This window comes from Sapajus apella, unplaced genomic scaffold, assembly GCF_009761245.1.
Source record: "Sapajus apella isolate SASKATOON/1434 unplaced genomic scaffold, GSC_monkey_1.0 scaffold1, whole genome shotgun sequence".
Lineage (NCBI taxonomy): Eukaryota > Metazoa > Chordata > Mammalia > Primates > Cebidae > Sapajus > Sapajus apella.
The window spans coordinates 63,719,718-63,732,775 of NW_022436941.1; the positions used below are offsets into that span (position 1 = coordinate 63,719,718).

At 44.3% G+C, this 13,058-nt stretch overlaps 1 protein-coding gene across 1 annotated transcript in view; it reads right to left on the bottom strand.

Moving 5' to 3' along the window:
- Window positions 1-13,058, bottom strand: part of SV2C (synaptic vesicle glycoprotein 2C) — a 269,321-nt gene that overhangs the window by 1,685 nt on the left and 254,578 nt on the right. The gene's annotated exons all lie outside the window — the stretch shown is intronic.

Genomic DNA, 13,058 nt, shown 5'->3' on the forward strand with positions numbered 1-13,058 from the left:
GAGCCCCCCCCATTCCACCCACCCTTGGGAAAAAGGGCAAAACTGACTCAAAAAAAAAAAAAAAAAAAAAAAAAAAAGAACGTATTTTATTCTTACAGTTCTGGAGACTGAGAGGTTGGAGGGACCGACATCTGGTGAGGGCCTTCTTGCTTCATCATTTCAAGGTGGAAAGAGGAAAAGCAAGAAAGCCCAAGAGAGAGCAAGAGGAGGCTGAACTAGCTTTGATGACAAACCTACTCTCTCAATAATGAACCCACTCTTGAAATAACATTCCTCCATTCATTAGGACAGAGCTCTCATGATCTAATTACCTCTTAAAGGTCCCACCTCTTAACACTGTTGCATTGGGGGCTTCTGTTTCCAACACATGAATTTGAGGGACATACTCAAACCAAAACAGCTTCCATTCTGGATGGAGTTGCTTACATTCATAATGAATCTTTACTTTTTTTTTCCCTTGTTGGATTACATGGCAGATTTTTTTAAAGTGAGGTTTTATTCCCTATAAAGTACAACCCCTTGATGATGATGATGATGCTGTAAATGACAGAGCTGTTTGCAGGCACTGAGCTCGCCGTGCAAGGGTGAGAAATTCGCAAACCAGGTCCACAGGAGTGGACTACTAACTACTAGTTAGGTCTACAGGTGCGCACCATGATGCCCAGCTAATTTTTTGATTGCTTTTGTAGAGATGAGGTCTCACTATGTTGCCCAGTCTGGTCTCGAACTCCTAAGCTCAAGTGATTCTCCCACCTTGGCCTCCCCAAGTGCTGGGATTACAGGTTCAGCTATCTCACCTGGCCTAAGACATATGGTTGTCATTCAGGTCAATGGCCACCTCCAGAAAGCTGCCTTCGCTGGCCATTCAATCTAAAGTTGCACCAACCCAGTGATGCAGGATGCATCATCCTGTTTTGTGCTCTGCATACCCTGCTTTCCATCTTACAGATTTCGTTGGTCTATTTGTTTACCTGTTGATTGTCTGTCTTTTCCCATTCTGATGTAGGCTCCTTGAGGAAAGGAACCGCTTCTATATTATTCCCTTTGGTGCCTAGGAATATTTCTGGTTCATTTTAGTTTCTTAGTATATATATTTTTAGTGACCGAATAAACAAACTTGCACCAATCAGCAATCTGAGGTCTCTGGACCTCTGTGGTGTTATGGCTAAAGCCACCCTGTACAAAGGATTTCCCACTGGAAGATGAGACCAAAAAACCTGGCTGCTACACTCATTAGAATCTCAACAGGAGCATCACATTTCCTGCGGCCCCAGGTAAATGCTCCGCAGAAGGAGGACGACTGCTTTGCTTCTCCTTGAAGATTTCCCCACATTCCCATATCCCCTCTTCTTCCTTTTCTCTTTCTGGCCCTTGCTTCTCTGGGGAATGAGGGATAGAAGGTAAGTCAGTCATGGCAGACAGACAGGAAACCTCATGTATTTTTCTCTAGCAGCTAAAAGGCCCCTAGAGAGGAAAACACAGGTATGGAGGGTGGGATGGAGGAAATGGCCATTTAGGACATGCAGATTTGCGATTGTTTAATTCTTGCATCATTTTAAACACACAGTGGACAAAATAGCTCAAGAGGAAGGATGTAACATGCCTCCTTGAGTCCAGAAAACCAGAACCTAGCATCTGAACAGCAGTGGGGAGTTAAGGCTCTTGAAATGCCATTACCAACATGAAGTTGGTTTCTGTTGGGTGGACATGGAAAAACTGTCTCACTTGTACTTGCTATAGCAAGTCTTCAACTGAATACCTGGGGTTATTACTCTGGAATGTCTGATACACTGCTTCACTGTGTGAGGATTTAAAAAATGTAGCCATTGATGGCCCAGCATGGTGGCTCCTGCCTGTAATTCCAAGTCCTTTGCGAGGCCAAAGTGGGAGGATTGCTTGAGGTCAGGAGTTTGAGGCTACAGTGAGCTATGATTGTGCCACTGCACTCCAGCCTGGTGACAAAGTGAGACCCTGAAAAAAAAAAAAAAAAAAAAAAAAAAAGTAGCCATTGAATTGAAGGCTAAAAATCCATTTCTTTCTGTGTGTTCTTGTGGAGAGCCAAGACTTTCAAGGATTTATTCTAGTCAGTCATTTTCTGACAATCTAAACTGAATTGTTTAAAATATACCTGTCTTTGGTGATAATCACCAAATTTTTTTTTTTTTTTTTTTGAGATGGAGTCTTGCTTCAACTGTAGTGCCCAGCCTGGAGTGCAGTGGTGCCATCTCAACTCACTGCAACATCTTCCTCCTGGGTTCAAGCGATTCTCCTGCCTCAGCCTCCCAAGTAGCTGGGATTATAGGTGCGTGCCATGATGCCTGGCTAATTTTTATATTTTTAGTAGAGACAGGGATTTTGCCATGTTGGCCAGGCTGGCCTCGAACTTCTGACCTCAGGTGATCTCGCTGCCCCAGCCTCCCACATTGCTGGGATTATAGGGATGAGCCACTGTGCTCGGCCTAATCACTGAAATTTATTGAGGGCATACTCTGTGCCTGACACCGTTCCAAGTGCTTTGCATTAACTCAACAACCACAGAGGTAGGTACTAATTGTCTTCTTTTTTTTTTTGAGACAGAGTTTTCCTTTTGTTGCCCACGCTGGAGTGCAATGGTGTGATCTTAGCTCACCACAACCTCCGCCTCCCAGGTTAAAGTGATTCCTTTGCCTCAGCCTCTCGAGTAGCTGGAATTACAGGCACGTGCCACCATGCCCAGCTAATTTTGTGTTTTTAGTAGAGATGGGGTTTCTCCATGTTGGTCAGGCTGGTCTCAAACTCCCGACCTTAGGTGATCTGCCTGACTCGGCCCCCCAAAGTGCTGGGATTACAGGTGTGAGCCACTGTACCCGGCCTACTATTCTTCTATTTTATTGATGAAGCAAGCAAGGGACAGAGCAGTTAAGCAACTTGTCAAAGGTCAATCAGTTAGACATGATAGAGCACAGAAATGGACCCAGAAAATGTGGCCTAGCATCCATGTTCTTAACCATTATTGCTCTACTGCCTAAATTAGAACTGGTGGCACCTAAATATTTAGCTTTATTATATAGAGTCACATTGCTCATGTACGACCTGCTCTGGTACAGCTAGCTGCTGAGTTAAGTGACTGAGCAGTGAAACCAAATGCTGACATGGATGTGGAGCAACAGGAACTCATTCATTGTTGGTGAGAATGCAAAATGGTACCGCTTTGGAAGGCAGGTTGGTGGTTTCTTACAAGCAAAACATATCCTTACGAATAATCCAGCAATCATGTACCTTGGTATTTACCAAAAGGAAAGCTGTTTTTTTTCTTTTTTTGGAGACAGAGTCTCACTCTGCCGCCAGGCACCAGGCTGGAGTGCAGGGGCACAATCTCAGCTCACTGCAACCTTCGCCTCCCAGATTCAAGCAATTCTCCTGCCTCAGCCTCCCGAGTAGCTGGGACTTCAGGCGTGTGCCACCACACCCAGCTAATTTTTGTATTTTTAGTAGAGACGGGGTTTTACCATGTTGGCCGGGATGGTCTCAATCTCTTGACCTCGTGATCCGCCCGCCTCGGCCTCCCAAAGTGCTGGGATTACAGGTTTGAGCCACCGTGCCTGGCCAGGAAAACTTTTATGTCCAAACAGAAACCTGCCTATGGGTATTTATAGCAGCTTTACTTATAAATGCCAAACTTTGGAGGCAACCAAGATGTCTGTTAGTAGGTGGATAAATGGATGCACTGTGGTACAACCAGACAGTGGAAAGCTATTCAGTGCTAAAAAGCAATGTGCTATCAAGCCATGAATATACATGGAGTAATATGCATGGAGGAATCTTATATGCATATTACTAAGTGAAAAAAGCCAACCTGAGAAGGCTCCATACTGTAAGATTCTAACTATATGATATTCTGGAAAAGGCAGAATATGGACAGTAAATGATCAGTGGTTGCCAGGGGTACGGGGTGCTGAAGGAGGGATGAATAGGTGGAGCACAGATGATCTTTTTTTGTTTTGTTTTTCTTCTTTAGGCCAGATCTAACAGGGGGACACAGAGGATCTTTAAGGCAGTGAAACTATTCTGTGTGATTCTACAATGCTAGATAGATGTCATTATACTTTTGTCCAAACCCATAGACTGTGCAACACCAAGAAAGAACCCGAAAGTAAACTATGGACTTTGGGTGAAAATGATGTGTCAAAGTAGGGTCATCAGTTGTAACAAATTACCACTCTGGTAAGGGCTGTTGATAACGGGAAAGGCTGTGTGTGTGTGTGTCAGGGCAGGGGTATTTGGGAATTCTCTGTACCCTCTGCTCAATTTCACTATGAACCTAAAACCATTCTAAACTGTAGAGTCAATTAAATAACATGGCTGGGGTCAGGCACGGTGGCCTATGCTTGTAATCCCAGCACTTTGGGAGGCTGAGGTGGGCAGATCACCTGAGGTCAGGAGTTCGAGACCAGGCTGGGCAACATGGTGAAATCCCATCTCTACTAAAAATACAAAACTTAGCCAGTGTCGTGGTGCATGTCTGTAGTCCCAGCTCTGGAGGCTGAGGCACCAGAATTGTTTAAACCTGGGAGGTGGAAGTTGCAGTGAGTAGAGATTGTACCACTGCACTGTAGCCTGGGCAACACAGAGAGACTCTGTCTCAAAACAAAACAACAACAAGAAAACAAAACATGGCTGGGCATAGGTAAGAAATAAGATGATACATGCCGGAATGTGCAGCCCAGATCCATCTTTAGGACTGGGTTACTGCTTCCCCAGCTTCCCAGAGTTTTGTTCGCTGGTGGCTCACAGCCTAGTCCCTCTCCAGACTATGCCTTTGGCAAAGGGAGCTGCTTCACTCAAAGTTATCCGCCATGCACAGATGGCCCTCATTCAATGATGAGGTACAAATGTGATTAAAAAGGCCCTGCCCCTTGCTTCAGTGTGGCACAACTCTGCCATCCATCCCATATGCTGAGCCTCCCATGGATTTGGCTGAGACCTCACAGTTCAACTTTCTCCTGCCCAATCCCGCTTTCCTCACTTCTGTTCCCCCCTTCTTGTTTTTCCCTCTCAATTACTTATGAGGGTTCTTACCAAGAGCTCCTATCAATATACTTCCTGTGTTTGAATCTCTCTCTTAGAGTCTGTTTCTGGGGAAATCTGGCCTAAGAAAGATGCATGGTGGAAGGGCCTGCTAGGCAGTGGGGACAGCACAAGCCAAGTAGTCTTGGCAGTGTCTAGCAGCAAGCTGTGTGCGGGTGAGATGGATTCACTTGGGCATGGTGGGAAGGGAGGCTGGAGCCGGAGGCAGGGGCCAGATCATGGAGGGCCTTGTGTGCAGGCTGAGGAGTCGGGTTTCATCCTCAGCTTTTTTATTCATTTGTTCATTCGGCAAACATGAATTGTGTGTCTGCTATGTGTAAGGCATAGTCCAACCCCCTGGGAATATAATGGCAAAAAGTGCAAACGAAATAAATACCTGTATTAATCTCTTTCCTATGAGATTAAAGTGAGTGTAAAATGAAATAACATGAAGCATTGACCACAGTGACTGCCGCATAGCAGGTGCTAAGTACTTGCTAAGACCTCTCCCTTCTCCCTTCTCTCCCTGCTGGTAACTTTGTAGGGCACCTAGAGTTGCAAAGGAAGCAGAGGCAGGTAATTAGAGCCTAGAATCAAGCCAGAGAACCTAGGACTATATCCAGTGAAATGCTGGAGGGTGTCGTCCTGACTCACAGATGCTGATTGCTAAATTTCCAGGAATTTTTGCTGAAAATTTGTTAAACACAGCCATTGTCAAAAGCTAAGTTATATAAACTTAAAATTAAATTATATTAAAAACAAAGATAACAGATCCTCAGAACGTATCACTTCCTGATGATTTTCCTGCATATACTATTATGTGTGCTCTTAAGGCTATTGTACCTGTATGGTGGAAACAATATAGAATGATAGGGTTGCACTGTCCTCCCAACTCCACATTCGGAGACATCACACTGGCAGCTTGAAATCAACCATGGTGGGAGTAATTATGCCAAGGAAATCTGCAAATGCTACAAATCTGGAGAAATGGTTGTTAAATACTAATCAGCACAGGTCTGGCTATATCTCTTTGCTTATTGTGAACAAAAATGACCTTTGGGCAACTATAGCTCTGAGCAGTGGTTTCACGCATTTCGTATTTTGGGGCTTTCTACACAGAGGCAGTTGAGGGTGATGGAGGGGTGCAGATTCTGGAGCCTTCTGCCTGGGTGTCAAGCTAGGCTCTTTCCTTGACTAGCTATGTGATGTAGGGTAGGTGACTTACTCTCACTGTGCTTCAGGTTCTTCTGTAAACAGAAATGCTCCCAGCTAGGGTTCCTGGGAGGATGAAATGAGAAATGTGAAAAGCAATAGAATAGTGCCTGGCTCACATTAAACACTCTGTAATTGTTAGCTGTTACTTTTGAGCTGGTCAGTAGATGAAAGAGTACTTTGGACATCACCCTGGCAGCCTGGACAAGTCAGGAAAGCTCAGCAGTCTCTTGGCCTCACTCCAAATATGAGCAGAGAAGGGTGGTGTTCCTCCTCCAGGGAGCCTTCCCTAACCCTCCTGCGGAGGCTTACTTCTAGGAGCCCTGATAATGTCAGGACTTCTGCCATAATAATGCATGTCATATTGTCCTTGCCTGTTTACTTGTCTGTCTCTCCAGCTAGACTGTAAACTGGTAGAGGAGGAGCTGGGTCTGCCTTTTCCACCCTGCTTGTCCCCAGCACCCAGCACAGTGCCAGGCACATGGTGACTGATCATTAACATTATTGAATATGTGTCCTAAATGAATGCTATTTGCCTGTTTGGAGAGTTTTCTAGGGGGAAGTTCTGTGAGGGCAGGAACTAGATCTGTTTTTCTAAGCCATTGTTTGTTGGTGCCTAATCTGAGAACTGGCACGTGGTAAGCTTGTTCACCCCTTGAACAAATTCATTCTAAATGCCAGAAAGCTGACACTCTCCCTTCTACTTTTAGAGCTTGCCTTTCCTTGTTGCCTAAAAAGGCAAAAGAGAGAATATTGAGGAAGTAACATCTGCACTGGGTTAGTCCTGAATATGCAAGTACTATAGGTGGGTAGTCAAGACTGTGCACCTTAGAATAAGATTGAACAACCTAGGGTTCAATTGAGCTTGTCACTGACTAGCTGTGCATTTTGGGACAAGTCACTTAACTTCTCTGAATCTGTTTCCTCATCTATGCAATGGGGATAATAATATACCCACATGGCTGTAAAGTAACTATAAAAAATTGTTTATTCTAAATTACTTAAGAAACAAATAAGGCTGGGTGCAGTGGCTCACGCCTGTAATCCCAGCACTTTGGGAGGCTGAGGTGGGCGGATCACCTGAGATGGGGAGTTTGAGACCAGCCTGACCAGCATGGAGAAACCCTGTCTCTACTAAAAATACAAAATTAACTGGGCATGGTGGCACATGACTGTAATCCCAGCTACTCGGGAGGCTGAGGCAGGAGAATCGCTTGAACCTGGGAGGCAGAGGTTGCGGTGAGTCGAGATTGTGGCACTCCAGCCTGGGCAACAACAGTGAAACTCCGTCTCCAAAAAAAAAAAAAATTGCAAACAGTTCATTTTAAATTTAATTTAATTATTAAAAACATGACTATATTAAAAATCATTTTTAAATAAATTAATACAAATAGTGTCTGTAAACACCAAGTCTCATAGATGGAGCTCAATCAATGGTAACCATTATATTATAAGGAAGTCTGGAAAAAGAGAATGTCTTTCTCCCATAGAGATGTATTTCTTTTGTAACAAACCAACGGCAAGCTGCCTTTTCTGAATTTTCTTTAATAATCTTGGCAGTTAAAATCATACTTATTTAGGAAGCTGGAGTAAGATACACTTTAAAAGGAATAGTAAAAATGCTGACAAACAGGGCGAAGTAAGAATATATAATTCAGGCAGACATGTGAATGCCAGGAAGAAGGTGGGCGGGGGGCAGGGTTTGGATGACAATGGGTGAGTCTAGGGTAATCTGATGAAGGCAGCGTGTTGTTTGAGATGGTCTTGCTTTGTCACCCAGGCTAGAGTGCAGTGACATTATCATGGCTCAATGCAGCCTCGATCTCCAGGGCTCAATCAATCTTTTCGCCTCAGCCTCTTGAGTAGCTGGGACTTCAGGAATGTGCCACTACACGGAGTTGATTTTCATATTTTTTGTAGAGATGGGGTTTCACCATGTTGCCCACACTGGCCTTGCACTCCCGAGCTCAAGGAATCCACCTGAAAGGCATTTTTCTGTGACATCCGTATTTGGCAGTGGCTGCTGCAAACCTTATTGTACATATCTCTGGTTCACATATGCAAGCCTTTCTACTGAGTATATACCAAGGAAATGAATTATGCAGCTTTAGCAGATATTTCCAAACATGTTTCCGATGTGGTCAGACCAATCTGCCCCCCTCCTCAGTGGTGGGAGTTCCTTGGAGAGTGTTCCTTGCCATCACATGGTATTATCAGTCTTTTAAATTTTAGCTATTTGGCGGAGTCTCTATTGGTATTGTACCATAGTTTTATTTGCATTTCCCTAATGTCTAATGAAATTGAGCACCTTTTCATATGTTAAATGGCCATAATCTTCTGGATGTTTTTTTGGTGAAGTTTCTGTTTAAGTTTTTCCTCTTTTACTATTTGGTTGCATGCCTTTTTTGTATTGATTTGTAGGAATTCTTCATCTAGTCTGAATAGGATACTTTTCTTGGTGATTCCAACTATCAATATCTTTTCTAACTCTGAGGCTTGCCTTTTTACAGTTTTAATGATGTCTTTTGATCTTCTGATGACTACTAAAGATATACAAAAATGAATTTCAGCTGAATGTAGATCTAAATGTGAAATGAGAAACAATGAAGGTGCTAGGTGAGGAGAATGTCTTCCTAACGCTGAAGCAGACAGAAATCAAAGCACTGACCTAAATGGAGAGGTTGATAACTTAGACTACATTACAATCAGGAACTTCTGTGCATCAAAATACATCATTAAGAGAACGTGGGCCGGATGTGGTGGCTCACTCCTATAATCCCAGCATTTTGGGAGGCTGAGGCAGGAGGATCGCTTGGGGCCAGGAGTTCAAGACAAGCCTGGGAAACAAAGCATGATCCGCATCTCTACCAAAAGAGAGAGAAAGAGAGAGAGAATGTGTTCATGTGTTCTATGTATACCAACAAACCATGTTGTACACATTAAATGTATGCAATAGAAGACTTTGTATGTGTTTTAAGCACTTGGACTGTATTTTTCAATCCTTTCAAAAAAGAATATAAGCATCCTTGTTTTACAGATGAGTAATTGAGGTCCAGAGAGGTTAACAAACTTGTCCTGAGGCATACAGCTTAAAAGTGGAGAAGTTAGCTGTAAGTTCAGGTCTGCATGACTCTAGAGACTGAGCCCCCAACTCCTGGCAGTGCTCTGTCGTTCCCACCTCCAGAGTGTCCCCTAGGGGGCTGGCACAGTGCTGGGCTCCAGACATGCCACCGTTGGCTTCCTGCGGTACCTTCCTGTGTGTAAAGAGATCACTTCATATGGCCCTGTGTTCATCCTCGTAAATTATTCATTTTCTCCACCACTGTTTTGTAAATTTGGCCTGCTGTGAACAGTTGCTCTTTGGTCCTCTTTTTAGTCCTGAGGAAGCAGGTTCCTTCTCCTGGTGTGATTTGCTGAGGCTGCACCTGGAAAAGACTCAGAGCCTTGGACAAACATTCTGTGTCTGTAGCTTCTCTGATCTGGCAAGATGAATGGCAGAGCCTTGGGTAGCAGGGAAAAGGCAGCCTTGAGGAGGTGTGCCAGGTCTGCCAGGCTCTGCACTGTGTACTCATGGCCTGTGGGAGCTCCCAGCGTGTGCCCAACCACTTCCCCTTCTTCCTCTCCTTCCTCCTCTTTCTGGCTGCCAGAGGCCCTCCCATGGAGCTGGACATCTGTGCACTCAGAAGTGCCCTGTGCAGGCTGCTTTTGTGGGAAGCAGAATCACAGCAGGGTTTGGGGGATGTGGGTAAGTCACTTGGAGTTGCTGCCAGGGTCACCACGGGCCCAGGTACCTGCTATGCATGCCTATGATAATAGAAGCTAGGAATTATTCAGTCCTGAAAGAAGTCTTGTGAGAGTTAGGCAAAGCCAGGGTTCCGCCCCCTCCACACCACTCCTTTTCAGCACCCCAAGGGGATCTGGCTACCATGAACACTGCATCTCAACATCCTCACAGTGAAAGGAGATGCAGACCTACTTTCATGGAGCAGATGTGAGCCAGTAGCGCTAATCACTTTGGTTATTACTTAGTGAGAATCTGTGTTTCAGGCACATTGCTAAAGCTTTTATATACATTTTATCAAGCTTTTATATACATTTTAATGCTCCTTATAAACCCCAGTGAAATACAAACTATCATTTCTGATTCACAGTTGTAGAAATGAATGCTTGAAAAATAAATTTTTGCTTTCTCAATGCATCACATCACTGCTAAGTGGTTGAGTCAGGATTCAAACCCATATTGTCTGACTCTAAAGCTCAGATACCATGAAGCTAATGAGGCTTAAGCCCTGGGACCCCTGTTCACATGAGTCCCTTCCCAGGTGCTAAGCGGATCCTAGCAATGTGTTCAGATGGTCATATGCATTTTTGTTGTTTTTTTGTTTCATATTTCTTGTAGAGATGGATGCTGCCCAGACTGGTCTTGAACCCCTGGGCCCAAGCAATCCTCCTGCCTTTGGGCTCCCAAAGTGTTGGGATTACAGGTGTGAGACACCATGTGTGGCAGGTCATATGCTTTTTAAAAATATGTGACCGGGCGCGGTGTCTCATGCCTGTAATCCTAGCACTTTGGGAGGCCGAGGTGGGTGGATCACCTGAGGTCAGGAGTTCGAGACCAGTCTGGCCAACATGGGGAAACTCCATCTCTACGAAAAATACAAAAATTAGCTGGGCATGGTGGCAGGTGCTTCTAATCTCAGCCACTTGGGAGGCTGAGGCAGGAGATTCCACCCGGGAGGTGGAGGTTGTGGTGGGCAGAGGTTGCAGTGAGCCAAGATTGTACCACTGCATTCCAGCCTAGGCAACAAGAGCAAAACTCCCTCTCAAAAAATTTGTAAACTAGGGCTGGTGCAGTGACTCATGATTGTAATCCCAGTACTTTGGAAGGCTGAGGCAGGAGGATCACTGGAGCCTAGGAGTTTGAGATCAGCCTGGGCAACATAGCAAGACCTTGTCTCTATGAAAAATAATAATAAAGTAAAAATTGTTTAAAATTTGCAAAACTAGAAAAATTTGCAAACTTAGTAGATTATTTCCTTACTCAGTTAAAACTACTGTTGCTTTCTACTCTGCCTTGCTTTCCTCCAGTTTCCTCCAGTGTTGGGTGGAGCTGGGCATTTCGGGGATAGGCTAAGAGGAATCTGAGTTGGGATATCTCCGGTTTGATGGTGGGGTATATCAGTGTGGTTTGTAGTCCCTTCTGAGACTGTTAAGTTATTGTTAGCTGTCCCACTGGAGGATGGCTTCCAGGAACATTCCGCTGCCCACTGTGCCCACACGCTTGTGTCCTGACTTGATGTCCAGAGCTATTACCAGAAAGAGGTTCCAATCAGACCCCGAGAGAGAGAGGGTTCTTGGATCTCACACAAGAAATAATGTGGGGCAAGTCCATCCAGTAAAATGAAAGCAAATTTATTAGGAGAGTAAAGGAATAAAAGCATGGCTCCTCCACAGGAAGAGCAGCAGCTTGGGCTTCTGAATGAAGGACACTTACAGTTACTTCTTGATTACATGCTAAACAGGTGGTAGATTAATCATGAGTTTTCTGGGAAAGGGGTAGAAAATTCCTGTAACGGATGGTTCCTCCCTCTTTTAGACCACATAGGGTAACTTCTTGATACTGACATGGTATTTGTAAATTGTCACGGCGCTGGGGAAAGCGTCTTTCAGCATGCTAATGAATTATTATTAGTGTATAATGAGCAGTGAGGATGATCAGAGGTCACCTTCATCGCCATCTTGGGTTTGGTGGGTTTTGGCTGGCTTCTTTACTGCAAGCTGTTTTATCAGCAAGGTCTTTTGACCTGTATCTTGTGCTGACCTCCTATCTCATCCTGTGACTTAGAAAGCCTAACCTCCTGGGAATGCAGTCCAGTAGGTCTCAGCCTTATTTATCCAGCCCCTATTCATGATGGAGTTGCTCTGTTTCAAACGCCTCTAACAGAGCCAGATGCTGGACTGCAAAACTGAATGTGGTCTTCAGCACAGAGAGTATGTGGCACGTGGAGGAGAAATAAGAAATCTTTAAAAACAACAACAACAACAAAAAACAATGATTACTAATCACAACCAGTTTTTATCTGTCTATTCTCTCCATAGGCAACTATATCACAAAACTGTTGCCATCTGAAGAGGCAATCAAAGCATATGCACTCAAAAAATAGAGAAAAATAATTTATATAGAAACGTGTCAGGCAGTTATTAAAAAGGATTGTTACTTTTCTGGATTTTGTTATAATTTGTGAATTTATCAGTTTTTAAAAATGTGTTGTGAGGACCTCTTTTCTCATTCTAGTTACTTTTACATTAATTTTGTGTTTGCAATTTTGCATTATTTTTCTTAAAGAGGACCCCTCCTCCCAAACCTGGAAGTGACCCTGCTCAAATTCATGCTCTTAGCAATGGTGAGACAGTGTCTGCCTCTGAAGGTTCCAGTCAGTTTGGAAAGAGAAATGGGGCTGTGAGATGTGCAGAAGCTGGAATGTACTTTAGAAACTACTGTAAGCTGGGCATTGTGGCTCACACCTGTAATCTCAGCAATTTGGGAGGCTGAAGCGGTCGGATCACCGGAGGTCAGGACTTCAAGACCAGCCTGGCCAACATGGTGAAACTCCATCTGTACTAAAAATACAAAAATTAGCCAGGCATAATGGCAGGTGCCTATAATCCTAGATACTTGAGAGGCTGAGGTGGAAGAATCACTTGAACCCAGGAGGCGGAGGTTGCAGTGAGCCAAGATCATGCCTTTGCGCTCCAGCCTGCGCAACAGAGTCAGATTCTGTCTCAAAGAAAAAAAAGAA